The 25,897-nt window shown below is 44.3% G+C and overlaps 1 protein-coding gene across 18 annotated transcripts in view; it reads left to right on the top strand.

Moving 5' to 3' along the window:
• Positions 1 to 25,897, top strand: part of DAB1 (DAB adaptor protein 1) — a 774,457-nt gene that overhangs the window by 678,394 nt on the left and 70,166 nt on the right. The gene's annotated exons all lie outside the window — the stretch shown is intronic.

The raw sequence follows: 25,897 nt of genomic DNA, 5'->3' as shown, positions 1-25,897 counted from the left end.
CAGCCACCTCTTGATATGCATCTTAGCACTTCTGAAACCCTACCTACTGTCCAAAATTGGAAATAACTGAAACCTTCCCTTTCTCAAGTTTCCTCTTGTTCTGCAACCAGTGGGATCCTTTTATACAGACATGAGAAGAAACTCTTTCTAGCAATCCCTAAGAGCATACAAATGAAATTAAAGATATGAGCAGCTGATACTGCATTTGTGCCTTAAGAAAAAATTCCCAAAGCAACAAATAGGTTGCGTACACACATTCAAATAATCAGGGAGGATTCTCCCAGGTTTGTTCTCCTGCTAGAAAAACTTACCTGGAACCACGTATACAGACATTCAAATTCTGAGAACCTGAAAAATTGAGAGCTTGTACAGCTGGAAAAGGGGCAGAAGGGGGAGTGAGGGAACTATGCACAAGTCTTAGTATGTTCTGCAGGCTCCCTTCGTCTGCTTGGAAACAGATAACAGCAGTTCATTGGCTCACCCAGACTGCCCATGGCCAGCCTGTTTCCCTGAAGCACAGTGTGAGGATTGGAAAGCCAAGTGTTGTGCTCCCCATTGCAGCAGCAGAGTCCAACAAGGGGCACATCATCTCCCAGGGTGGGAGGGTGATGGTGGGGCAAATGTGGGAGTACTGCGTTCTCTTCTGGGAGAATCCATGGCATGCACAGATGAACTTGCCTGGGAGTGATTTAACCTCAGTTGTTCGCAGGTTATTTTTCTCCTAGAGCAGCAATTTTTACTTTGAGATAAAAAGCCTGAATATTTGTACACATGTGGTTGTAGAAACTCTCCCAGGATAAACTGAATATCTGCACAAGACCTATGTTTTAAAGCAATATTGGCCACTCTTCTGGCAGGTGTGCCACAAATTAGTCCTACACCTTCCCTGAGTGCCACTCAGTACTTCTCCTCTGCCCAATCTTGTGCTCTGCTTTCTGCTCCCTTCTCAGCCTGCTGCTTGTTCTGCCCTGTGCTCCCTGTCTGATCTGCTGCTCTGCTTTCTGCTTCCTGCCCTATGTGCCCCTGTGATATCTGTTCCCTCCCTGATCTGCCACATGTCACACACAGGTCTAGGTCTGTGGATAAAAGCCAAAAGTCAGTGTGAGGAAGATGTCTTGTTATAACTGGAAATTACTTATATTTTCATGGTTGTCAAATGAAGAAATTACTGATGGATATCTTGGTACAAGTGCAGAGCAAGTGATTTGAAAGAAATGTGTGTGTATGTGTGTGTGTGTATAAAGAAATGTTGTAATATATGAACTAATATAAAATACCCTCAGGGCACAAACTTTGCTGGAGAAGAAATATTAGTAGTTAACAGGTAGTAGCATGAATCGGGTGATATATGATATCCTGAATAGACTTCACTTTGACAGCTCAGCATTGACAATCAGATTCTGGTTTGCTATAAACTGGCATTGCTCTTTTGAACTCAGGGGAGCTGCAGCAGTATAAACCAGATGAAGACATTGACCTATATGGAGTATACCAGACTGAATGCTGATGCATTGGCCCTCAAAATTGTTTCATTAAGTGCAAGTATTGGGCTGTGTCTTTCCCTCTATACTTACACCATAGTGAGCACCTGATGTTATGAATACAGAGCTAGTGTTGCTTATTATTTATAGGTAGAGCATTACTGTGTCAGCACTAGAGCAAGCAGTCAGACTTTAATAAATAGGTCGCTTAAAACACAATTTGGGGACCAATTTACTAAATGCTCAAAGTAAAATCTTGTATTTCAAGTGAATTTTTTCTTGTTTAACCAGCTCCTCAGCTGGCAGAAATAAGCACACGTCCATTGACAGCAGTAGAGCTACACTGATTTATGGCACCTAAGGATATGATCTTCTGAATCCAATTTGCGAACTCCAAAAATACGTAGTTGTTTTTTTCCGGACTACAACTAACATCCTCTTTCTACCCAGGTTAACATATTATACACAGTGAAAGTTTTCACGCCAGTTGCCACCACAAGCAGAATTGTAATGGCTGAATTTCAAACTACTTGGAAAAGGACTGAGCTGTAGAAGTGCAAACCTATATTACAGCAAGCCATCTGAAAACCGGTCATTTTTCTGGTAGAAAAAACTTTGCAGGTGCCATAACAAAGACTTCTGTCCTTCTTTGAAATCCTCAGTTACTTTCTCTTCTAGATATCTGTGAAGCATTATGCCTCAGGTTGCCAATGATTTTGCTTCTGTTCAGTGCTTTTTATATGGTAGGCTGTTCTGCAATATTCTGTTTGCCCTGGTAAGAGCAAGGCTACCAGCAAGACTTCTGAATTTATTCACTAATTCTTAGTCTGTTTAACTTCTCCTGTTGCTGACGTCAAATGCAGGGGAGGTGGAAAATCCCAGATATTGGTGTAATGGGTTAGGAAAAAAAATGAGAGGTTATAGTTTTAAAATTTTGTTCTTCTGCAATCCCTTGCAGTTGAGGATGATTTTCTTCCATTCATGTCTTATCTGTGGGGCTGGAGATGGCTGACAAGGGTGATCTAGGATCAACAGACTATTGCGACTCAAGTGCACGTTTCCATGCGGGGTGGGTGGATCTGGATTCTTGATTTGGTCTGTGACCTGCTGTTTCTGCTGCTCCCACTTTTCCATCTCCTGTTGTCATCATACGTTTTCAAAGTACTGAGATCCTTGCAGCAGACTCTTTCTCCATTTCGGGCAGTCCTGAGCTGATGTCGATGTTGCCTTTTTTCAAGTTGGCCTTGAGGACATCCTTGAAGCTTTTTCTCTGCCCTCTTTGTGAGCATACTGTGACTTAGCTGGGAGAATAAAACTTGCTCTGGGAGCTGAAGTCAGATATCCAGATGTTGTGGCTGGCCTAGAGAAGTTGATGTTGGATGATCATGGCCTTGATGCTTGCGGTATTTGCTTGCAAGAGGACACTAATGATGTCTGTCTTCCCACTGGATTCAAAGGATCTTCTGCAGGCAGCATGGATGGTACTTCTCAATTACTTGAGGTTTCTCATCTGTGTTGTCCATGCCTCAGCTTCAAACAGTAAGGTGGGAATCACAGCCGCCTGCTAAACAATGAGCTTGGTTTTTGCTCTGATGTCTCAGTCTTTGAGCACCCATTTATTGGTTGATAGGTATGGATCTCTAGCAGCAGCAGAATCGGTACATGATGTTCTGCCCCTGGATCTAAAATGTATCTGAAATTCCCTGGGATGTCAACAAGTTTGTCAGAAATTGGCTAAGAGGTAACAGGAAATGTCTTTCAAAGGTGAATTAATTCATTCTATTATTTAAACAATTTCCCTAAGGAGGGAAGAGAAGAGGAAGAACAGAGGCTATCACTAACTGTTTGTGGTTGTATACAGCTGCCATACATGCAGTCTGTTTTTTCTTCTTCAGCTTGTTAAGGAATAACTCTGTGATACTAATAAATATATTCTTAATGTAAATGCAATTCTTGGCAAATGTTGTCTCATATACAGTAACCACTATAATCCTACCCTTTCCAACTATTTATAGAACTATAGGACTCAAATGGCACCCTCACCATTGGGTCCAGCCCTTTGTGTCCACAGATTTTACCATACACTTGTAATCTACATTTCAGCGTACCACATTTCCTAAAGTTGAGTTTTGTCTCACCCCCTCGCTTATCCTCATTGGTACCTGATGAGGCACTGCTAAATTGTGGAGTAAGGTGCTACTTGCCATGACACACCAATATCCCGCTCTGTGAAGTCCTTGGATCTTAACAATCTCTTTGCAGGACTGATGTCTAGTGAACTCAAGGCCCCTATATTATTTATTCATCCTTATTTGGTGGTCAACACATCCCAATACTGCATCTATCATCGTCTTCTCATTAAAGTCAGTGGCAGCCTTCCTGTTTTCTTTAACAAGAGCCATATCAAAAGACGAGGGTCAACCAAAACATTATCTCTATGTACCCCTAAACTTTTGGGAAAGAAACAGCAGGCTTTGAAACCTGAATTTTGTGAGTGGCTCTGGCTTCAGACCTGAATATCTCTGGTATTCAGACACTGGTATAAAATCCACATTTTGATTCTTGGACCTCTGTTTCTAGAAATATCGGGCTAGAAAACAACAGATTCAACAGTTTCATTGTGTCCTTTAATTATCCCAAATCTCTCCATTCCATCCTATGAATGATGCTGTAGGAGACCAAAGATTCTGCATACAATGGGAGATCGAAACCCGAACACGAGTGAGGCCTGTTGTTGAAGTGGTCCAAGATCAAATTAATGAGACAGATCATTTAGTTTTGATTAAAAGGATGAGAAATTGAAAACAAGCTGTGCCCACAAGTTGTAAAGGGCAGTGGTGTTGGGCAGGGGGTGGGAGAGTAAAGCAAGAGGTATTAAGAAAAAAACAAAACAGAAGAAAGCCTTCATGCATCAAAGCTATAAAAGGCTCTATTGTTTGCATTTAAGTAAAAGGTTAGGCCAGCACAGTGTGACAGAGACTCTGAAAGGCAGACCCTGTGTGACACCCACTGCTTATAAAATAGAAAAGCTAGAGGAAGCGGGGGGAAGCAACACAGATGAGCCATGTCTTGTTTTGGGCCAAGTCTGTGTACTGAAGGCTTAATTGGAGTTTGCTTTCTGAGATTTAGATTAGAGGAAGAAGAGTGAAACTGAGCATTAAACCTGATTTACATGAAAATGAGAAGGAAGGGGGAAAAAATAACTGTAGGCATAAAATTGTACGAATGAAGTCTTAGATCTCTGTCTTATGAATGTGCCATAGCAGAACTTATAACATTGGCTGTGTTGCTTTAATTGAAATATAGAATTGTAATAACGCAATGTGACAAGCACCTACTGAGCGAGACTCTAGAAACTCCCACCTCTGGATAATGCAGCAAATAACTTAAAAAAACAAGGCGCCGTTGAAAGTTCTTTGTTCTTTCTCAGAGCCTCTTTGAGGTTTGCTTTTAAAAATGTATTTTATTTTTAGCTCTAGGGCTCAAGTAAAACACACATGTGTGATGTATTGCCACAGATGCATTATCCACCAGTTAAGGTGTTGTGATCACAGTACAAAATGTAACGGTGAGAAATTCTGGGGTATGAATTCGATTATCTGAGTTCATTATATACTTCCAAGCATACCTCAAAGGAACTTACCCTCATTTTCCTGTAGAAGAATGGATTACAAATTGGAGTAAAGAATTTGTGGTTATGCCATACGAACAAAGTATCAGAATATATTTTTGTGTATGCTGCAGGTTGCTATGCCAGATAAAGTATGCATAACTGATTCCTCTGGGAGTCAGTGATCATATGCTAACCTTCAGGTGTCCTGACCTCTTCTGTTAGTTTTGGACCTGCTGAATGTTGGAAACAGGACCATTATACTGTCCATTTATGGTATTATTTAGCATCTTGCAGTGTGACTGGAAGGTGTTTCTTAGCTTGGTTAAAAACCATAAAGTTGCAGAAAATGTTTCTATTTGGGTCACTTTTCTGTCGCTCTCGGCTTTCTACTGAGTACCAGAAGGATGGCTTCAGATTATGTATTTGGGCATACAAGGTGTTGTAGTGTACCATTCACCATGCATCATGTGGCCAACTGCTAACCAGTTGTGTACAGTATGAAAGAGATCATTCAAAAGTCTCTGCTGTGAAAACAGTTTAAGTGTTAGCAATAAAAAGCTTGTTGTGTATCTCGTTTGCATCTGCCAACAGAAGGCTAAACCACGGAGACTGAAAACAAATCTAACAGGTTGTGTATATTCCACCCTGTAGAGGGCAGTACACCGGTTGCAAAAACTAATTTCCAATGCTAATATTTTGAGAAGTATGTTTTTCCCCCCATTTCTGTTTAATCTAGTCTCTTTCCAGCTTTGGAAGAGCTAAAATCTGTTTTCTTCTGAATATCTGCGCTCTTTGGGTTTCGCCTTAATAGGTTCATAACATAATACAGTGTTTCGTACATAGCAGGGAGAGGGTTTTCATGAGCAAATAGAAAGCCTTTCTAGCTGCTTTTTCTTCCTATTCCTGTTTCCACTGAATTGGGGCAAGCCCCGAAGCTACAGCAGCACCTTTTTCTTTTCCTCTGATTTCGTTTTTCTGTAGATTCCTGCAGATTACTTCATAACATTGTGGAACTGGGCCAGATGGTTAAAGAGAGTTGCTGCCTGATGACCTTCTCTTGCACTCTGAATTTTAATATTATTAATCTGAGCATGCGTGTACATGTCCCTTGTAAGCCCTAAAGATTAAAGTTTGTGCACCAGATCAAGACGGCCTCAAACCCACCTTACCCTGTCGAGCTCTTCAAACCACAAGCTCATGGAGAAGAAGTGTAACACTGCAGAAAGACACAACACAAACAGACACTGCTCTTACTGTGGCAGAAAATATATTCATGCAGAACAGAGCACAAGCATACGAACAACTTTGCCTTCTGTCGCAAGACAAAGTCCCCAAAATGTTTGCACCACAACATCTACTCGCAGTTTGTCCTCTGCCATAGACAATGCATAAGGGGAGACGGGGGTGGGGGCGGGCATGTTCCACCCCTGCTGCCACTGCCACTGCCACTGCCAGACCCTGTGGGAGCTCACAAGCTCTGGCCCTGCAGCCAACGGTGGCACCTACGGGTGTGCCCCCAGACTCGGGAGGCACCAATCGCCCATGTTAATGTGCTGGATGTCTATAAAGTTGTCCTGTGCTATTTCTGTGGGACTAGCAAACCAGTCAGTCCTCTAGGCTTCCCACAATGCAGTGCTTCAACCCCAGTCCTCACCCCTCATGAACTCTGTCTAGCCTTGAACTCAGAACTATACTGACCAGAGTTGTCAGGCCCCAGATTGCTGCCCCCAACCTAGTAATTGTCATGCTCTGCACCTTGCCAACCATTTACTGCCTGCCTAAGACCAGCATGAGAGACTATGTCCTCTGAACACTGCCATCCACTGGGAATACCCAGGCCACATCCAGGACCTCTGTTTCCCCACACATCTGTCTGGGAACCTTCAGAATCCTTCGGACCTCTCTATACATACCAATCCACCCTTCTTCCTCCATGACCCCCTGCACAAGTGCAGCATCAGCTAGACCAAGGAAGAGGTAGCTAATATCAGTGCCATGAGATTGAGAACAGTGGGGACTCTGGTCAAGTCACCAAAACAAGACAGTCTGTCAGTACATTACCAAGGAAATGGCAGCCTGGGATCATGACCATGACTAGATCCAGTAGTAGTTGAAGTGCAAGGTACTGTGGAAGTAGTCTGAGGAAGTAATTTGAGAAGACACAGGACAGCAACTATAGTCAATGGTCTGCAACTCCTTGAAACATTATGAAGAAACAGCCCTTCTGGGTGATGAATTCCTAGCCACAGTGCACTGGGAAAAGGATGACAATGTGTATACTAAGGCTGTGCGAAGCTTCGGTAGCTGATTCGATTTGGAGGATATTCGGACCAATTCGAGGACTGAATCTCCGAATCCAAATCAAATCTGGAAACCAAGTAAAAGCTCCAAATTGATTTGAAGCATCTGAATTGATTTGGAAAAGCTTTGGAAAAAATTTGGCTGATTCAGCCAAAGCCTAACAAGCAGCTGATAGCTGCCTCCAGCTGGTAAGTCTGTTGGGGTTGGGAGAGGGAGGAGGAAAGGGGAATGGGGGAGGGAGGGATTGGGGCTGGGGCAAGCTGCATAGCCAGGGTGGGGGGGGTGCGTTATTTGGGGAGAGGAGCAGGGCGGGGGTGCAATATGTGGGTGCAGCAGTGCTAGGAGCAGGGGCTCTGCTATGCTGCCGCTTGGCAAGCTGGGGTGGAGGGGGTGGGGTGTGAGTGTGGCTTGCTCCAGGTGGAAGGGGCAAGTGGCAGCATAGCAGAGCACCTGCTCCTAGTGCTGCCGCACCCAGGTGCGGGGCCTATGCCCTGCTGCCTGGAGCGAGCCTGTGTCACACACCCCCGCGCCAGCTGGGTAAGCGGCAGCAGGGCATAGACCCCATGGCTTCCCCTGCCAGGGCAGAGGCAGGCACAGCTGTTGGAGCTGCAGGAGAAGCTCCCATGGCTGCTCTGCTTGGCCCCTTCCCCATCCCGTCCCAGCCTCCCAGCACAAAAACGCCCCATGCTCACCAGCTCTGGCAGTGGCGACTGGGGCCCCTGAGGCCTCATAGTAGAGCCCCCGCACACAGCATGGGCGCAGTGTGACTCAGCAGGGTGCCTCGCACTGTCTGGGAGCTCGGGCAGCTCTAGCTGTCAGCGAGAGCCTGGTACTGCTCAGCCCCAGCAGCCCCAGCTTCCAAACAGCACCTGGCGCCCTGCCAAGCCATGCTCCACCCACACCATGGGGCAGCTGCCACACGGGTACCAGCCAGGAGGGCGATCCGCACTGTCCTGCACTGCATAGCAGGGTTCTGCCTCGACCCCTCAGAGGTCCCAATTGCCGCTGGGACTAGGCAGGGGATGGGGCTGAGCAGGGCAGCCATGGGGGCTTCTCTTGCAGCTCCCCCTGCCTGGGGAGAAGCAAGCCCAACTGGAGAAGCCATGGGAGAACCTGCAGCCACCTGGCTGTGCCTGCCTCTCCCTGACCAATCCTAATTACTGAATCAGAGCCAAATCTTCTGAAGCTGATTTGGCCAAATCATTTCAGGACATTTATCTGAATCAAATCACTGTCCTCCAACTTGGCCGAATCCTAATCAAATACTTCCCCATCCACACAGGCCTAGTATATGCCATTGACAGCCCCAGTGCAGTTAGAGAACCTGAGTCTGGAAAACCTGTCCACAACCTCCCATGGGTCAGCAAGGCATATAATGTGCAAGGCCATCATCCACTGGATCACGAGGTGCACCTTCCACATTGCTTCTCCAGCCATTGACTTGCCCATGCCAAAATGGTTTACCATGAACCAGAGGCTGCCTGTGGTCACAAGCTTCCACATAGCAATAGCATTGTGCTTCTCCACACATAAGGACACCCTCACCATGATTGATAGCCACTGTATGTATGGGGCAAACTTGGAGCATATCTCCATGAAATGACCCTAGACATGTGGCACATAAACTTTCATAGCTCATCATCCCAGGTGACCACGATGATCTACTCCCACCAGTTCCTGCTAGTCTCCCTGGCCCAGAAGCACCATTCAACAGTTTGGAGCTGCTCCAATATCTGCCCAGCCACCACATGATGACTGGCAGCCTAAAGATCTTCAAGGTGGCAGCTGTTATCTGAATAATTGACAGATCTGAATGTAGACCCCCATTCATTGGCAGCAGCATGCACATGAGGTTCTTCCTCACAAGTATTGCTCCATCCTTCTTAGTGCCACTAAAAGTAGCCTTGGCATCCATTAGGACCCCCCTGACTTTGTCTGTTCTGCTCAATATCCCTGATGACTTTATGAGGTTGGACCTCAAGGTCTACAAAGCAATGACCACTTATGGATCCATAGCATCCAATGGTGGTGAAAGTTCCAGGTCACGGTGAGTGGCAGCAGACAACACAAGTGCAGCAGAAATTTAGGCAGGTAGCTAGAGTCTGGGGTACATGGTAAATCATGTCAAAATCCGTGCTACACAGATTTCACCACCTACCCACCCACAGCTTTGGCAACCAGTGGGCTCTTTACCCAGCCCTAGTAGAGTCATAGGAATCTACAAACACTTGACTGGTGCCAGGTATGAACAGCGGTGGTGCATTCAGCCACTGTAACCCTACTTTGAAGGGCAGTGTGTGGATATGCCAATGCCACAACGTCTCCATGGTGAGACAAGTTGTGGCACAACCAGTCCCCCAACAAATATGGCATCTGTTTTATAGCTTTAAGGAATCTAAGTGTAACACTTAGGGAGTCTATAGGCAGTTAAAAAAAAGCTACCAGAAATTGTATAAGTTGTATTGCTTTCTGAGACAAAGAACGTTTATTGGTTTAAAAGTAGGGCGATGGCGGGGAGGGATTAAGTAGAAGCTTCTTGAAAGGCTATCACAGTCCAGGAGGATAACCGTGGGGTAAATGCCATGGTACGATGATATTGTGTGAACATATCAATCTTTTAGTAGATCCCATGTTTTCCCATGGGTTTAACATGTATTCACTGGCGCTAGGACAGTCAACCTGTGCCATCCATGCCACAATTGGCAAGGGCAACTTATGTGTGTGGCAGATGGAAATCAGGGAGGGGACAGGGAGCATGGTGGCAGATAGGGTAGGGAGTGTAAAACAGAACAGAAAGTCAGGCAGTGGAAGGGGATTGCAGTGGCACTCAAGGAGGACACAGGGCTTATTTTGTGGCACTCCTGAACTAGAGAGCTGTAGAGTATATCAGAGGAAAACACAAACTGAGGTTGAAAAGGGAGAGCTAGGCTCAGGTGAGAGCCAGAGATTGCACAAGCAGGAATTTGTGCACAGGTGAGTAGGGAGGCATTGTTGACACTTTTGTGGCTATGTTGGTCAATTGATCAAAAGAGAAGGGGGGAGAGTGCAGTCACAGGACCTCTGGCACCCAACATAGTACAGTAACAATAATTGGACAGCCTGGAGCACGATTTTGCCTGGCTCTGCAGTGGGGAGATGATCTGATGTGTAATACCTCTCCTCTTTCGCTGTAGAACGTAGAAAACTTCTACCAAGTGAACATAGTGTTTATGGCATCCAGGACTCTGCAGAGCATTCTCGTTTAAGAAAGGCGATATATGATATCAGTATAGACCACATAAGTTACAGAGGGGCTTGGACTCTTGAATAGAGCAGCTCCAGATTTTGGGAACATTCAGAATGCCAATTCAGATTGCATCAGCTGAACCAAACCTCCAGCTGCATCTGCTTTCTAGCTCAGACTCAGGAGAGTTTTATAGCCTTTGGTGTTCCTTTATGTTGAACTTGGTGGAGGAGGTGGCCTCCCAGCCCTCAAAGACACATAAGGGAGTAAAAATGCTTCCATGGCCCTCCCGTTAGTTTTAATTACTCTATGTCACATGATGGTTTTTCTTGTCAGTTCTCATCTTTTTCATAACCAGGCCTTTTCTATTTTATGTGACCTGATGAAAACAACTGGCCTTGTCTGATACAGGAACAATAATAAAATAGTACAGTGAACTATTGCAGTGGTCTCCAAACTTTTTTGATCGCGCACCCCTATCAGTAAAAATTTTTTGAGCACGCACCCCCGATATATGTATATTTATATTCGTGCACCCCATCAGTAAAAAATTTTGAGCACACCCCCCCAATATATGTATATTTATATGAATAGAAATAGAAGTTCTAATATTTTCTTCCCGCACCCCAACGGATCGTCTTGCACACCCTCTTGCGCGCACCCCACTTTGGAGACCACTGGACTGTTGTCCAGCATTGTGGCCCCTTGAGTAGCACATTTGCATTTCAAGACTCTGCCAAGGTTTTCTTTCAAGATAAACTACCACGCTTTTCTTTCAGACTACATTTCCAAGTACACCTTTTAAATATAGTTTGGGATTAATACTCATTGAACAAGGATTTCACGGTATGTAATTGGCAACGTATGCATTCCAGTTTTGTTTTGTTCTTTTCATGTACGTTCATATTTCTAATAAATGTATCTTTTACATGAACAACCTGGCATTGTTTTTTATAAGGCAGTGCACAATAACTAAAGTCGTATCTGGTCTTTGTCAGACATTATTACAAATTATGAGGGCCCAAGAGAAGTATATTATCATAGTAGCATTCTTTTTCACAAATTAGGTTCCTGGAATTTTCAGTTAGCTCAATATTGTAGACCTATTCATCACAATTAGACTGCTATGCTTGCAGAGTTAGGTCCTGTTAACTTAATTGACTAACAGTGTATTCAATGGGCCTTGAATAGATCCCAATACAGTAGCATTCAGAGGCCTGAATCAAGTTCTGAGTGCTGTTGTGCATAAGCACTGCACAAGTACAAAGAAAGACAATAGCATCTGCCCCAAAAGAGCCTGCTTCATTTTCTTTGAGGGTGAAGGCACACTACTTCCCTGTAGAGCAATGCATGTTGTTAGGATTCATTCATTAATGTTTATAGAACACATTATGAGGCTTGATTGGAAGCTACCCTGAATGTATTTATTGAGCTCAGTCCAATGAAACAATTAAGGCATGGTTGCCTGTAAACATATGCTTAGTCTCACTGACTTTTGACCCTATTCCTGATTCTACCACAGTCTTCCTGTGTGAGCTTGAGCAAGTCATAATAATTTTGGGGGCTTCAATCCTTGTCTTGGGGGGAAAAAAACTCTTCTGAATCTACGAAAATGCTTAAACTTAAGCATACGCTAAATTCTTTACTGAATTGGGGCGAGAACGCCCAACACTTCGCATGATTAAGTCCAGCATAACTACTGAGAGTTTTTGTTTTAATTCTTGTGACTCTTAACTGTTGATTCTTCCAGTGCCAAACACTGCTCTCTGCTGATTTGCAGAATATAGAATATATTTGATTTACATACAACTTGAAAGCATTTGATAGTATATATTTGAATTCGTAAATGATATCCACTGAAGTTCTGTTAAAGGGGATTTGAAAAAGCCTCAAGGCTTTGTTAGTAAAATCAGTCCTCCTAGTAAGGGCACAGGGATTAGACAGATTTATTTTCTTTTCATTATGAAGGCATGTTTTAAAGACCAGCTACCTGAAAAAAAAGCTCATTCACATTTGGGGAACCTTCCAAAGGTTATAACTTCCTTCCCCTTCTCCCCTCCAGCCCTCTGCTTGTTTTCCACAAGGGAGAAATTCCATAACCCTATTGTCCGTGAGGACTGAATGAGTGGCTTTGAGTCAAGCAGATTCAATGATGGGCCATTCATTTTCAGCCATACAGCACTTTGCCAAATGTTCAGCAGAATAGACAGTCTTTCCATGAAAAGATTTAATCATGTTCACGCTCAGAAGTTCTGCTTCCAAACCCATTCTCCACTGCAAACTGCAATCAAACTGCAAACTGGCATCTTGTTCTTTATTCATTTTTTCTTTCTCTGTGCTACCACATTCAATTTGTCCTCTTTTATTTGCTTGTGAATTATGCAATCTTTGATGTCTGAGCAAGGGTGTGAAATATGGCATAATATACTGACATGTTCATGATCAGGAGAGACATTTCCAGTTAGGCTTGTTTTTTTGAAATGTGTGAAATATTTCTTTCTGAAGGTCGAACTGAAAAGATACCATATCACCAATTGTTTTAATAGCAATTTAAGATGTTGATCGTTTGTTAACCTGAAACCACACTCCTCCTCCTTTCCCATCAAACTAAGTCTAATTTTCCACATGCTGGTATTAGACATTTATGTACCAGATATTTAGATACCTAAATTAGATATGTATGTATTTTATATGTCTAGATGGATACTTAGTCACTTTATCTGAGCTCATTCCAGATGCACTAAGCCAGGGGTCAGACAGGGAGCTTTGGTGGGAGGCACCTTCTGCAGGTGCTTTTCCCACTCTGCCCTGGGGAGGAGTGCCAGCTGCAGGTGCTTTCCCCATACGGCCAGGGAGACAAGTGGCAGCTAGGTCCTACCATCCTCCCAACTTTAATCTGGGGTGAGTCAGGCTCAGAAAAATTTGCCTGCCTCTGCACCAAGCAATGTGGCAAACATCTGTCACAAAGGCTAGGGACAGACGTTACACATCAAGTAGCATAAGTGATCAGAAACCGATGCAAATCTGTAACACAACTAAAGTTCAGTGCATGTAAGCCGCTTTCAAAATGGCCCAAACTAGCTTAAGGTAAACCTGGATGGATGTAGGATCAGACTTAACTGATTTTGGTTACATTTGTTTATTGAACTTCTGTCCCAGATCAACTCCAGATTCAAGTTAACTCATAGTCCCCCAGCGTCTCATAATGCTTTGCACCTCCCCAGCAAGCCCTCCTTGGCTCAAACTGTCTGCTTCACCTGAGTAGGGAGGTGTGCCTTAGCACTTCCCCCTCCCCCCCCACCAACTTTTGGCCTGGGCCACTACAAGGAGGTGTCTGTATTTCCAGAACCAGAAGTGAATGTCTGTTCACTTGTTCATTGATTCAGTCTACGCAGCTTAGACTAACCTACAAAGGTTGAATTGATTCAGTCTTCAGCTTTTTGACTGTACGTAGCCATGATGTTTGTTCTCATCCTCTCCCCAGGCTGATTCATGTACTCTGTGGAGTGTCTTGGTTTGAGAGAGGCATTTTGTTTCTTCTTGCTATATGTATTTTTAAATGTGCTTGTCATCATGTATTTATGTTAGAAAAGGTGAGTTTGAGAGTCTTCCGTTTGTAAGGAACTTGGAGATGGTTCTGATGAACCTGAGTTCATGAGTGCACTTAATTTTTCAGTCTCAAACCTGACTTCAGAGAAATTATGTTCCCCACACAGACAAACTTTGCCTATATTGCACTGAATCCCAGACAAGTAAAGCTGTCAACCGTGACCTTCACCCCAGAGTTTTAGGAGCGTTTGAGATATCCTGCGCTTATCTCAAGGAGTGCTTTAAGGATAAAGACAGACATTGGATTTGATTTTGGCAAGGCAGCAACACAGAGAGCAGAGGAGAGGTTTGATGCAATAGTAACTTTTTTTTTCCTTCCCATTTTCGCATATCCCAATTAAGTTTTGAATTTATAGCATGCATGTTTGGCTTCTGGAGATATTACAAGTATATATACACAATATGCAAGCATCATAGCACGTGCTTGGTAACTGTGCATAGCACATTATTGTAATGTGCCATAGTTATATTAGAAGTGATTAAAGCACAGGACTAGCCTACAGGAGCACTGGGTTCTAATTCTGGCTCCATCTTTTGCAACATTAGGCAAAGCATGTAATGTTTCCATACATCTGTAACCAAAAGGATCAATCTACAGAGATGATTCACTAGTGTTTGTAATGGCTGTGGAGAGCATCAGATAGAAATGAGAATATATCTGTACAGCATGAGGCAGCACCACATTAAAACATTTCACACTGTCTCTGTACTGGCTCCCAAATCAGGAGCAGACTCTGCTAGTACTCAGAGAGACAGAGCTTATTGGCCCCTGCACATGCAACACGAACATGGCAACTCTTGTTTCCAATTCAGGGAGCTGTCGTACAGAGAGTTAGTGTGGCGTGACTCAGCCAGGTGCTGCTTTGGACTGGATAAACATGTCCAGAAACTAGCACCGCAGGTACCTGGGGCTACACTGTTAATCATACACACAGTTATTTGGTGTGCATGGTTGTTGCATGCAAATGTGTGTGCACGTATTTCTACTAAACTACAGCATATAATATCCTTAAAGAACCTGCTATATGAATGTATGTGGCAGAATTATTACACTTGTATAAATATTCAGGAGTTAGGCATTCAGTTTATGAATAAAAGATTGACATTTGTCTATAGGTATTAATGCAGGGTTCACTCTCTTTCTACTATTTTTTCTTCTTGAGTATTATAATTAGTGCTCTTTCCAGTAGGATTAAAACTGGCTAATTTGATCTGTTCCCTCACTTCCATTTTGTTTAGCTGCATCATTTCTATACAGTTGTACCCTGGTGATCTGTAGCATGCTGCTTTAGTCTCCCAAATTAAAAGCATAATTTGTGTTTTTGTGAGTTCATAGAAGTGCCTCCCTGATCATTATTAGCTGAGGTTTTAATCAAAGTTTATATTGTATGTTGTCTATAACTGTTTGTGTAAGAGGATCAAATTGTTTGGATCTATGGGCAAAAAAAAAGTGATGTGTTAATCTATTTGTCTGTACCCTCTCATGCACGTGCTATTGTGCACATCCTAGGAAAAAGAACAAAAATGATAACAGAGTGGAGATTACTTTATAATTTGCTTATTATTTTCTGTTAAGCTGTGCCAGACCCAGGGAGAAAGGAGAAGAGACTGCAGTGATGGCATGACACTTTGCAGCAACCTGCCACCAATTCAGCAATCAAGAGCAATGACGAATTTGTCTGGAGCAATATTCTAAATACACTAGAAATCATTATCCTGGCTACATTGTTGCCTCCTTTGGCAAAAACTTGCTACTACTTATTTTACACTCAGTATGACAAGGAAGTATTCTTAAATTGAACTGAGTGCTCTGATAGACCATCAAAGAGAGGGAGGAATGCCAAGGGCTGATCCACTGGAGAAGGCATAAGAGCAGTTGGCTTTCCCAGTCAATGAACTCTGGCACTACCCCTGCTCATGTTTGCTGTGTGCTGTGTCCAGTAGTAATTTTCAGGGAGTTTAACACTGTTATAACTATAGCTCTGAAATGCACCAATCTGTCTCCTCTTTTACTACTTCCCATTAAATAGAAAATTTCTACAGTGGGTAGGGAAGTACTTGGTGCACTTTTCCCATCTGCTCACTCACCATGTATCTCCATAGGCAAATTCTTTGCCACCCCATCTGCCACCCCAAATGCTAAGTTATACAGGGGGAAAATAATACTGAGAAAGTTCAAGTTGCAAAACTAAGTTGCCTTATTTTTTTCTGTTTTCATATTTGATGAGGGTGATGTATTGTTTTTTCTGAACTATGGAAATACAGACCTCTCTAAAGTGGAAGGTAGCTGTAAGGTGAATTGGTACTGCTGGGCCTCTGTAATAAGTTAATGAAGGACAGCAGGTGAAACCTTGATGAGATCTTTAATGACCCTAGACACAACACTGGTTTTGCATGGTTTTGAAGCTCTCATACCTAGCACGACACTAGCCAAGTTTCAGTGTTTCTCTTGTCTTCATTTCAGCAGCAGAGATATCACAAGCCATTGTTTCCACTTAGCATGTTGCAATGCATTCTGGGAAAATGTGCTGTTACCTTTTTAGCTGGTCAACTTAATCCCTAAAAATAATTTTACACCATCAGTCAAAATCCTAAGGTCCTTATTCAGCACATTTCAAAATATTTAAGATCTGATTTTCTGACATGGGTACCCACAGCTGGAGTCAAAATTATGTCAGCTTCAGCTCCTCAACCGCTCTGAAACTATGACCCCCTAATGTAATATTTTTAATATTGTGTGAGTTGTGTTTAGCACATAGAAAACAGGAACCTGTAATAAAGCGAAGTTGTACGGAGGACCATTCAATACATTCCCAGTGCCTGGGGCTAGGTACAGATATTCAGAAAGCCCAAGGTGGAATCAAAGTTATGCAGGTTTCTATAAGCAGCATAGTTTAGCTCGGTAGTGAACAGAACACACGTTTGCCTTTTGGTTTGGGGGCGCAAATCTTAGACTGGGCTCTGCCATTTTTAAACCAGTCTGTGTGCACCAAACTACTGCTCCGTTACAGGTATAAACCAGTTTGCAATCACCTATACTGGTAAAAGCGTACTGTCTGTACCTGGCCTAGGTGAACTTCACCCAACACCTAAAAGGGCATCTTGCTAAACGTTAAAATGATTTGTTTAAATGCAATAGGTTGTACACTTGACAGAGAATAGAAATGCAAAGCAGTGGATGGGCCAGGTCTGTCACTCATCACACAATGCTCAAAGCAGGGGGGTGGCGATAGTGGCACATAATTCTGGTCACCTGATACCACTGATCTGAAGCAAGCTTACAGGGTAAATCAATTAACGTGAAAGGCTCTATATGTTAAATCCTTGTGGAGCTTGTCCATATAAATGTGAGTATTTTATATGTGCTTCCTTCTCTTGACGGGGCAGTATTTATAAGCTGATTTGCTGCTTTCACTGCAGGAAAATTTTTGTTGTGGGTCTTAATACTGTGCCCCAGGCCTCAATAAATAGACTGCCTCATTAAAAGGGGAGTAGCGATAATAAGGCCATGACTTTGTCACACCACCCAACCCTCATATTTGACATGATTGCTGGCCCCTTCAAGTGCTTAATTGATTAGCGTAATTGATTCAGTGGGACTTGAGGCTACTGCAAGGAAATAAAAGGGGCAAGATGAGGATACGGGGTGAACAAATTTATAACAGGCTCCAAGGAGCCTGAGGGAAATTAGAAATGCTCGAGAGCTCTGCGGTAGCTGGATCAATTCAGCATGATGTAGAGCGGGTAACCTGGGAGAGGAAAACGGGCTGGGGGTAGAATGTAGAAAAGGAGATAAAGTCATGGATAGGTGGAGACACTGGCCAAACGTCCTGCAGAGGAGGGGTTTAGGGTCTGTGAACATTGCAATTACCGAAATGGGGCAGGCCCTCTGCTACATCACAGATTGAGGGGCGGATTATGTCCCCCCCTAACCCTCCTCCTTGGAGCCCTTGTCAGAGACCTCTACGTTCTTGGTCTTTGCATGTGATTTAGAATTAGGCCTGCAACCTATGGCTGAGGGCAGTGATTAATTACTCTGACTTTTCAGAAAAATCCATCCAAAATGGAAGTAAAACATGGGGCTGTACTGATAAAGTCCTGTTTCTCATAGCCTTGTGAGTTTGGAGGTACTGTGAACAGTTGTTGCAGTGAGTAGTGTATATACCCCTCTTGGTTATCCTGGGAGAGGATGTTTGTCCACGTTCTTATCGCCTTCTTAATTCCTGTGTATTTTCCACTGTGGATAGAGTCATATGAGACTTGAACAATAATATGAAGACTATGTATAGTGGCTTTTTTTTAAACAACTAAGGCTTAAATGGTAAAGCAAATTACTTTCTAATCTATGCAGTATTTAATTGACTGTATTGAACCATAATACAAATTAAGCCTTCTCTGTAATTTATTCTGTCATACTGCAGCTCTCCAAACAATTTGATACTTCATTTATAAATTGGTAAATGGCTCATAGAAGCACTCAGCAAAGATATTGTAAAAATGTCAAACAGCATATGAAGGAATCTATGAGGATGCATAATAAAATGGGGGTGTTTTGAGCATCTCTTGAGTGGGTTATGAAATACTTGTTTCACATGCCTCTGATCTCCTGGAAGCAGGATTAAGTCATGGTAAAAGCCTTGGAGATTTCAAAAAAAAAAAAAGAGGGGATTAGAGTGTGAGTGTTAGTACTTGAGTCCTGAACAGCAGCTCCAGCAAAGCTATGGGGATCGTCTTTTGCTTGCTGCCTTTACGGGGCTGTTGAACAGCCTATCAGAGCAGTCGCTTAATGTAAGCAGCATTAAGAAACTGATTTAGATAACAAGAGTGTATGAGAGGCAAATGTAATAATTGCATACAAAGCCCATGTACTCATAAATTGTCCTCACTCTCTGTTGTGTAGTTGGGAGAGAAAGAAAAAACATTGGGCCATATTTGTCATCTTTTCATACCTGAAGAGATAATTTCCAAAGTGTGTTAAATGCATCCATATCGGAGCCACACTTCACCAGTGTAAATAGCTATGCAAGGTGTTAGACAGACTGAGCCCACAAGGCAAAGTGCAAGAGCACAGCAGAGATTTTTTAAGAGTGTCACAATTCCGGTTTCTCACAGTAATTACCGGTTACAGCGGAGTTAACTCCCAACTTAAAACAGTGCAAATGCACATGAAAGAGGAACTCAAACACCTCTTCATTAAGGCAAAACTTTAGATTAATTTATCTGCAAATAATTGTTCAAAGAAGCCTCAAGCAGTATCTCCACCCAGCTCTCTGCAGTTTCAAAAGGTAGTATGCATTTGCATTCCAATATAACCGTATGTGTCACATTGCATTTTATGTATATGTTCCAGCTCAGCATCTCTCAAACCTCTTGATGGCAATCTTACTAAACACTCCATAGAGTTAAATATGTAAAACAATAATACTGCAGACACCTTTACTTATTTCGTGCATACTGCAATACAGTTAGCAAGGCAATACTGGGCATCATCAGCCATTAAAAATGTCATGATTTTAGAACAGTTAATGAGGGCTTCCAAATAAATTAGAATGTCTCCATCTGCTGTCTTGCATTGTAGGTGATATTTTTCCATGGCAGAATAATCTTCCAAACTAATCCCACCAGGAAAGAGTCTGATCATAGTTTAATTTCGGTACAAAATGCTGCCTAGAAATCAATAAAGCAATGTCAAAGAACTATGATTTAACAGGACCCAGTGATAACGTTGCTTATGATATGCAGAATAGAGAGAGAGGGAGAGGAAGATTTCAGTTCACTATTATAGGCAACATGCAACTTCAAGTGAGGAAAAAAGAAACAACTAACACATGAGCATCCCTTTATTGTATAATAATATCCTACCATCAATTTTAAATCATTAATACATTGGGGAAGTTGAAGCTCTTGTGAACAATAGTCATCTGAATTCCCAGGCTTGATTAATCTGATGTCAGTGGCAGTATTCTCATTAGCTTCAGTGTGAGCTATCTCGATCCCAGGAAGTTGCATGCCACTTATTAACAAACAAAAGTGACAAAAGTCACCAGTTTTTGTCCTATGTGCAGTCACCTACTACATGGTCCCTTTCTTTTTTAATTTCAGTCACCATTCCTTCACAAATCTCATCATTGTGACCCATCCCAAGTGCACTTTCCTCCTCTGTCTCCCCTCCCCCAATCTACACACAAATGCGACAATACCCTCATCAGTGTTTGGATTTGAAAATAGCTGGAAACTGCAACTACAATTGATTGTTGAGAAATAACTTAGTTGCTGCACTGATAATCAATATGTGCTTTTCTTAAATGTATCAGGAATCTGATTTTCTAACAGTGCTCTTCATCTATGCTAAGGAATACTGTCCTCTTTGACTGTAAAGAATAAGAAGATCTGTATGGCTAGGGACAAAAGTTGCACATGAACCAGTTTAAGTGATCAGAAACTGGTTTAAAGCTGTAACAGAACAGAAGCTCAGTGCACATAAACCAGTTTCAAAATGGCCAAAATTAGTTTAAGATAAACTTGGTTGAATGTAGTGTCAGATTTAACTGATTTGGGTCAAACTGGTTTATTTAACTTCTGTTCCAGACCGTTTACTGGTTCAAGTTAAATCACAGTCCCCCAGCATCCCAGGATGCTGGGCTGGGCTGGGCTGGGCTGGGCTGCCTACTGGAGCGGAGCAGGGTTGGCCCTGCCCCTCTGCTTTCTGTCTGAAGCAGTGAGGGCTGGCAGACAAAGGGATGGGTGCGCTGGGGACGCGGCCCGGTCTGCCTGGTGGGGGTGAAGCAGCCCCTACCAGACTTTTCCCCACTGGAGTGCAGCAGCTGGGGGCATGGGACAGGCAGAGGGGGATTAAACTCCTCTGCCTCCCAACTCCCACTAGCAGGCACCCCAGCTGGGGTCTTCCCAGCTTTTTACCCCTGCTCATGGCTCAGCATGACCCAGGACTGCCAGAGTCCCATTTCCAGCCAAGGGGTGATCCTGCTGCACCTTTTGAGCCACAGGGGTTGGGGTTTTGCTTGGGGCTGGATCAGGGGGGAGGATAATGGCTCCAAGCCCGGGTGGGGGCATGCACAAAGGGATTGCAGCAGCAGCGGCTGCATCCTGGACATGAGCCCCACCAAGAAGAGGGACCTAGGCTTGTGGGGTGGGGCACAGGGAAGGGGCTTGAGTGTGTCTGTGCTAGCCCATGCAGAGCTGAGCCAAGCGTGCAGCTGAGGGAGCAGCTTCTGCCTGGCAGCCCCTTCTGCATACTGGAGAGTGGCACCCGGGCTGGCCCCATCCCCTGCAACAGTGCCCTTAGTTCCGAGTGCTATTGCCTGCATCCACCAGGCCACTGGGTGCCAAGCTGGGTGTGTACTGCTAACGCTTCCCTTACCTGGCAGTGGTGGCACAGGATGGTCCCATGTACCGGGCTACAGGTACAGGGTACTGTCCCTATGGCTTCCCCACTACTGCTGCCATCAGGGAGGCCCGCCCTGGCCATACCAGTAGGTGCCACCTGTGCCGCTGAACTGCGGTCAGCCACTGGGTGGGCAGACAGTGGCGGTGGGGAAGCTGTAGGGGTAGCGCCCTGCACCTGTGCAGTAGCGCTGGCTTATGCCTTTTTAGTGATACTAATGCACAGTAGACTTATTCTACTGCACATTAGCAGGGATATTGCTGTAAAGCACTAATGCATCTCATGTAGGCTCACCTACTGAGGTTGAAGTCCCTAGTCTTAATAAGACAGAGCATGGGTTTGAACATAATCACACACATTCTAGGAAGAGTACCCAACCCACTAAGCTGTTGGCTATTCTTAGGTAGGCCCTTCTCAATTTTGACCAGCAATTCCTTTTTGAAGTTGAGGAGCTGATGAAAATGCTGTTGAAATTGTTACGTTCCTGGAAGAAGTTCCCATTTCAGTGACTTGACTTCTTCCTGAAAACAAATTTTACTCTACTTCCTGGTCTGCTCTAACACAAACTAATTTCCTACCCTGATGGATGATGTCCTGAGAATAACTGATGTAAACCAGGGTATTGAACAACTGCCCGATGGAACAGCATTTCATTTAGAATTTCATTTTGATTTGAAATCACTGTTCCATTTCATTTAATTGAAACAGTGATGCTGTTTCGACACTGTTTTGGCATTTTGCCCATACACTATAATGGGGAAGATCGAAACAGCCTCTCTCATCGATCGATGGGAAGCTGGGTGACAGTGACCATGAGCTGATCGCCTTCACCATCCGCTGTAAAACTGGCAAGTCAGTCAGCAACACAGAAGTCCTTGACTTCAGGAAAGCCGACTTAGATAAGCTCAGGAGGCTTGTCAGTGAGGCCCTAAGGGACCACGATCCCAGGGGGAGGGAAGTTCAAGAAGAGTGGTTGCTCCTCAAGGGAGCGATCCTCAGTGCACAAGCTAATTCAATTCCATCTCAGAGGAAAGGCAGCAAGAGGGCACAGCAGCCCCCCTGGCTCTCCAGGGATCTAGCAGACCTCCTGAGGCTAAAAAGAAAGGCCTACAAAGGATGGGATTCACCTCCAAGGAGGATTATTCTGCACTTCTCTGGTCCTGCAGGGAGCAAACCAGGAAAGCCAAGGCTGCAACTGAACTCCAACTAGCTTTGAGCATCAAGAACAATAAAAAGTCCATTTTCAGATATGTGGGGAGCCGGAGGAAAAACAAGGGCAACATTGGACCCCTGCTGAACTAGATGGGATAGCTGAGAACCGATGCCCAGGAAAAAGCAAACCTATTAAATGGGTACTTTGCATCGGTCTTTCATCAGTCCCACAGGATGCCCATGCCCACCACGGGACAGGATAGTCTGGGTGAGGGAGATGCCCTGCCCTCCATTAATGCTGACCTCGTGAAGGAACACCTTGAGAAACTGCATACCTTCAAGTCAGCCAGACCCAGGGTACTCAAGGAGCTGGCGAGCATCATAGCTCAACCCCTAGTACAGATCTTTGAAAACTCCTGGCGCTCTGGAAAAGTGCCTGAAGACTGGAAGAAGGCCAATGTGGTGCCAATCTTCAAGAAAGGGAGGAGAGTGGATCTGGCTAACTTTAGGCCAATCAGTCTGACATCTATCCCAGGAAGATCTTAGAAAAGTTTATTAAAGAGGCCATCCTTAATAGACTGGCCAACACCAACATCCTGAGGGGATAGCCAGCACAGGTTTGTTGCAGGTAGGTCTTGCTTGACCAATCTCATTTCCTTCTACGACCAGGTGACGTATCACGTGGACGAGGGAGAAGAGATTGATGTCATATATCTTGACTTCAAAAAACGCTTCAATCTGGTATCCCATGTTCACCTCTTGGCGAAACTGTCCAGTTGTGGCCTTGGGTCCACTACGATCCGCTGGCTGGGAAATTGGCTTCGTGGTCCGACCCAGAGGGTAGTAATTGATGGCAGTCACTCATCATGGTGTCCCCCAAGGCTCTGTCCTTGGACCCATATTGTTCAACATCTTCATTAATGATGTGGACATTGGAGTCAGGAGTGGACTGGCCAAGTTTGCCGATGACACCAAACTTTGGGGCAAAGCATCCACGCCAGAAGACAGGCGGGTGATCCAGGCTGACCTGGACAGACTCAGCAAATGGGCAGACGAGAACCTGATGGTGTTTAACACCGAAAATGCAAGGTTCTCCATCTTGGGAAGAAAAACCTGCAGCACCCTTATAGGCTCGGCAGTGCTACGCTGGCTAACACTATGGAAGAAAGAGACTTGGGGGTCATCATTGACCACAAGATAAACATGAGTCTGCAATGCAATGCTGTGGCTACTAAAGCGACCAAAACGCTGGCTTGCATCCATAGATGCTTCTCAAGCAAATCCTGGGACGTCATTCTCCCCTTGTACTTGGCCTCGGTGAGGCTGCAACTGTAGCACTGTGTCCAGTTTTGGGCTCCACAATTCAAAAAGGATGTGGAGAAGCTTGAGAGAGTCCATAGAAGAGCCACGCGCATGATCAGAGGTCAGGAAAACAGATCTTACGACGACAGGCTGAGAGCCATGGGACTCTTTAGCCTGGAAAAGCGCAGGCTCAGGGGTGATTCTGGTGGTCACCTACAAGTTTATCAGGGGTGACCACCAGGATCTGGGGGAACGTTTGTACACCAGAGCGCCCCAAGGATGACAAGGTCGAACGGTCACAAACTCCTGCAAGACCGTTTCAGGCTGGACATAAGGAAGAATTTCTTTACTGTCCGAGCCCCCAAGGTCTGGAACAGTCTGCCAGCGGAGGTGGTTCAAGCACCTACATTGAACACCTTCAAGAGTAAATTGGATGCTTATCTTGCTGGGATCCTATGACCCCAGCTGACTTCCTGCCCTTCAAGCGGGGGGCTGGACTCGATCTTCCGAGGTCCCTTCCAGCCCTAATGTCTGTGAAATCTATGAAATCATCTAGCAGGCAGATGGGGGCCCGCAACCCTGAGAGGGCTGTGGGGGCTGTGCCAGTCCTCTGGGGGCTGCAGGCCCCTGATCTGCCTGCGAGATGAGGGAGGGAAGCCAGGTGCTGCCGCCTGGAACCGGGAAGCTGGGGAGGGGGACCGAGCCCGATCGCTCAGTTCCCCTCCCCAGTGCTATGATCAGGCTATGGAAAGGAACTCAGCCCACGTGGGCTGAGCTCCCTTCCCCAGCAGGATCGGGCTGGGGAAAGGAACTCACGATTATAGTGCTGGGGAGGGGAACTGAGTTCAGCTGGGTTGAGTTGCCTTCCCCAGCCCAATTGTAGGGCTGGGGGGAGGGGAACTGAGTGATTGGGCTCAGTTGCCTTCCCCAGCCTGATTGCAGCCTAGACATTCCCCTGTGCTGTGATTGGCTTCCAGGAGCCCGGCTGCGGGAGGTGGGGACAGCCAGGGCTGAGCTGAGCTTCTGGCTGAGCCACGTGGAGCTGCAGAGCCACTGAGAGCATAGCCCTGGTTCTCCCATTTCTCCCACCACCTGGCTGCTGGCTGCTTCAAAACTTGAAACAGTTTGAAACTTAAGAAATATTTCGACTAGGCTCGTTATGTTTCAAGGCTGTTTCAAAGCCCTTTGTTTCAATTTGATTGCACTGTTTCGAGCTCAAAATGAGTCAAAGCATTGTTGAACCGAAACAGCCAGCAAAATTTCACACAGCCCTACTGATCAGTTGTTGCAAACTTTGGCCCTTCCTGATTTATACTTAAGGAGTCAATATTAGTACAGCTGCTGGTCACTTTAAATAGTTGAGCGAAAATGACCTATACATTTGTACTTTTAGCTTGATACACAGAACATTTTATGGTTGAAAGATTTGTGTGATTTTTGGGACAAGGAGACAATTGCTTGTACCTTTACTTAACTTCTGTAACTGGGTTTTAAAGTCTTTTTTTATTTAAGAAGGATGTTAAACAAGATATGGGTATTAAATCTGTATTAGAATCAACATAAGTATTAAAAATGTTCACAATTCTTGAATTTCAAAATTACCCACACATTTTCCTAATAAAAGGGACTATTTTCAACTAAAAAGAATTCATTTTCAAACCAAAAATGTATTTTGAGTGAAATTAAGCTTTTAAAAAAAACCAAAAAGAGGGATTCATAAATATAATGTGAATAGGTAGCATTTCAGCAGGAAAATGTCCATATTCATGAGCTTTTGGGGGAGAAATATTTTTTTAAGTTTTGCTATTACTCTA

This window comes from Crocodylus siamensis, chromosome 5, assembly GCF_052110815.1.
Source record: "Crocodylus siamensis isolate JL-2025a chromosome 5, ASM5211081v1, whole genome shotgun sequence".
In the NCBI taxonomy this organism is placed as follows: Eukaryota; Metazoa; Chordata; order Crocodylia; family Crocodylidae; genus Crocodylus; species Crocodylus siamensis.
This window is presented reverse-complemented; position numbering and strand designations above follow the sequence as displayed.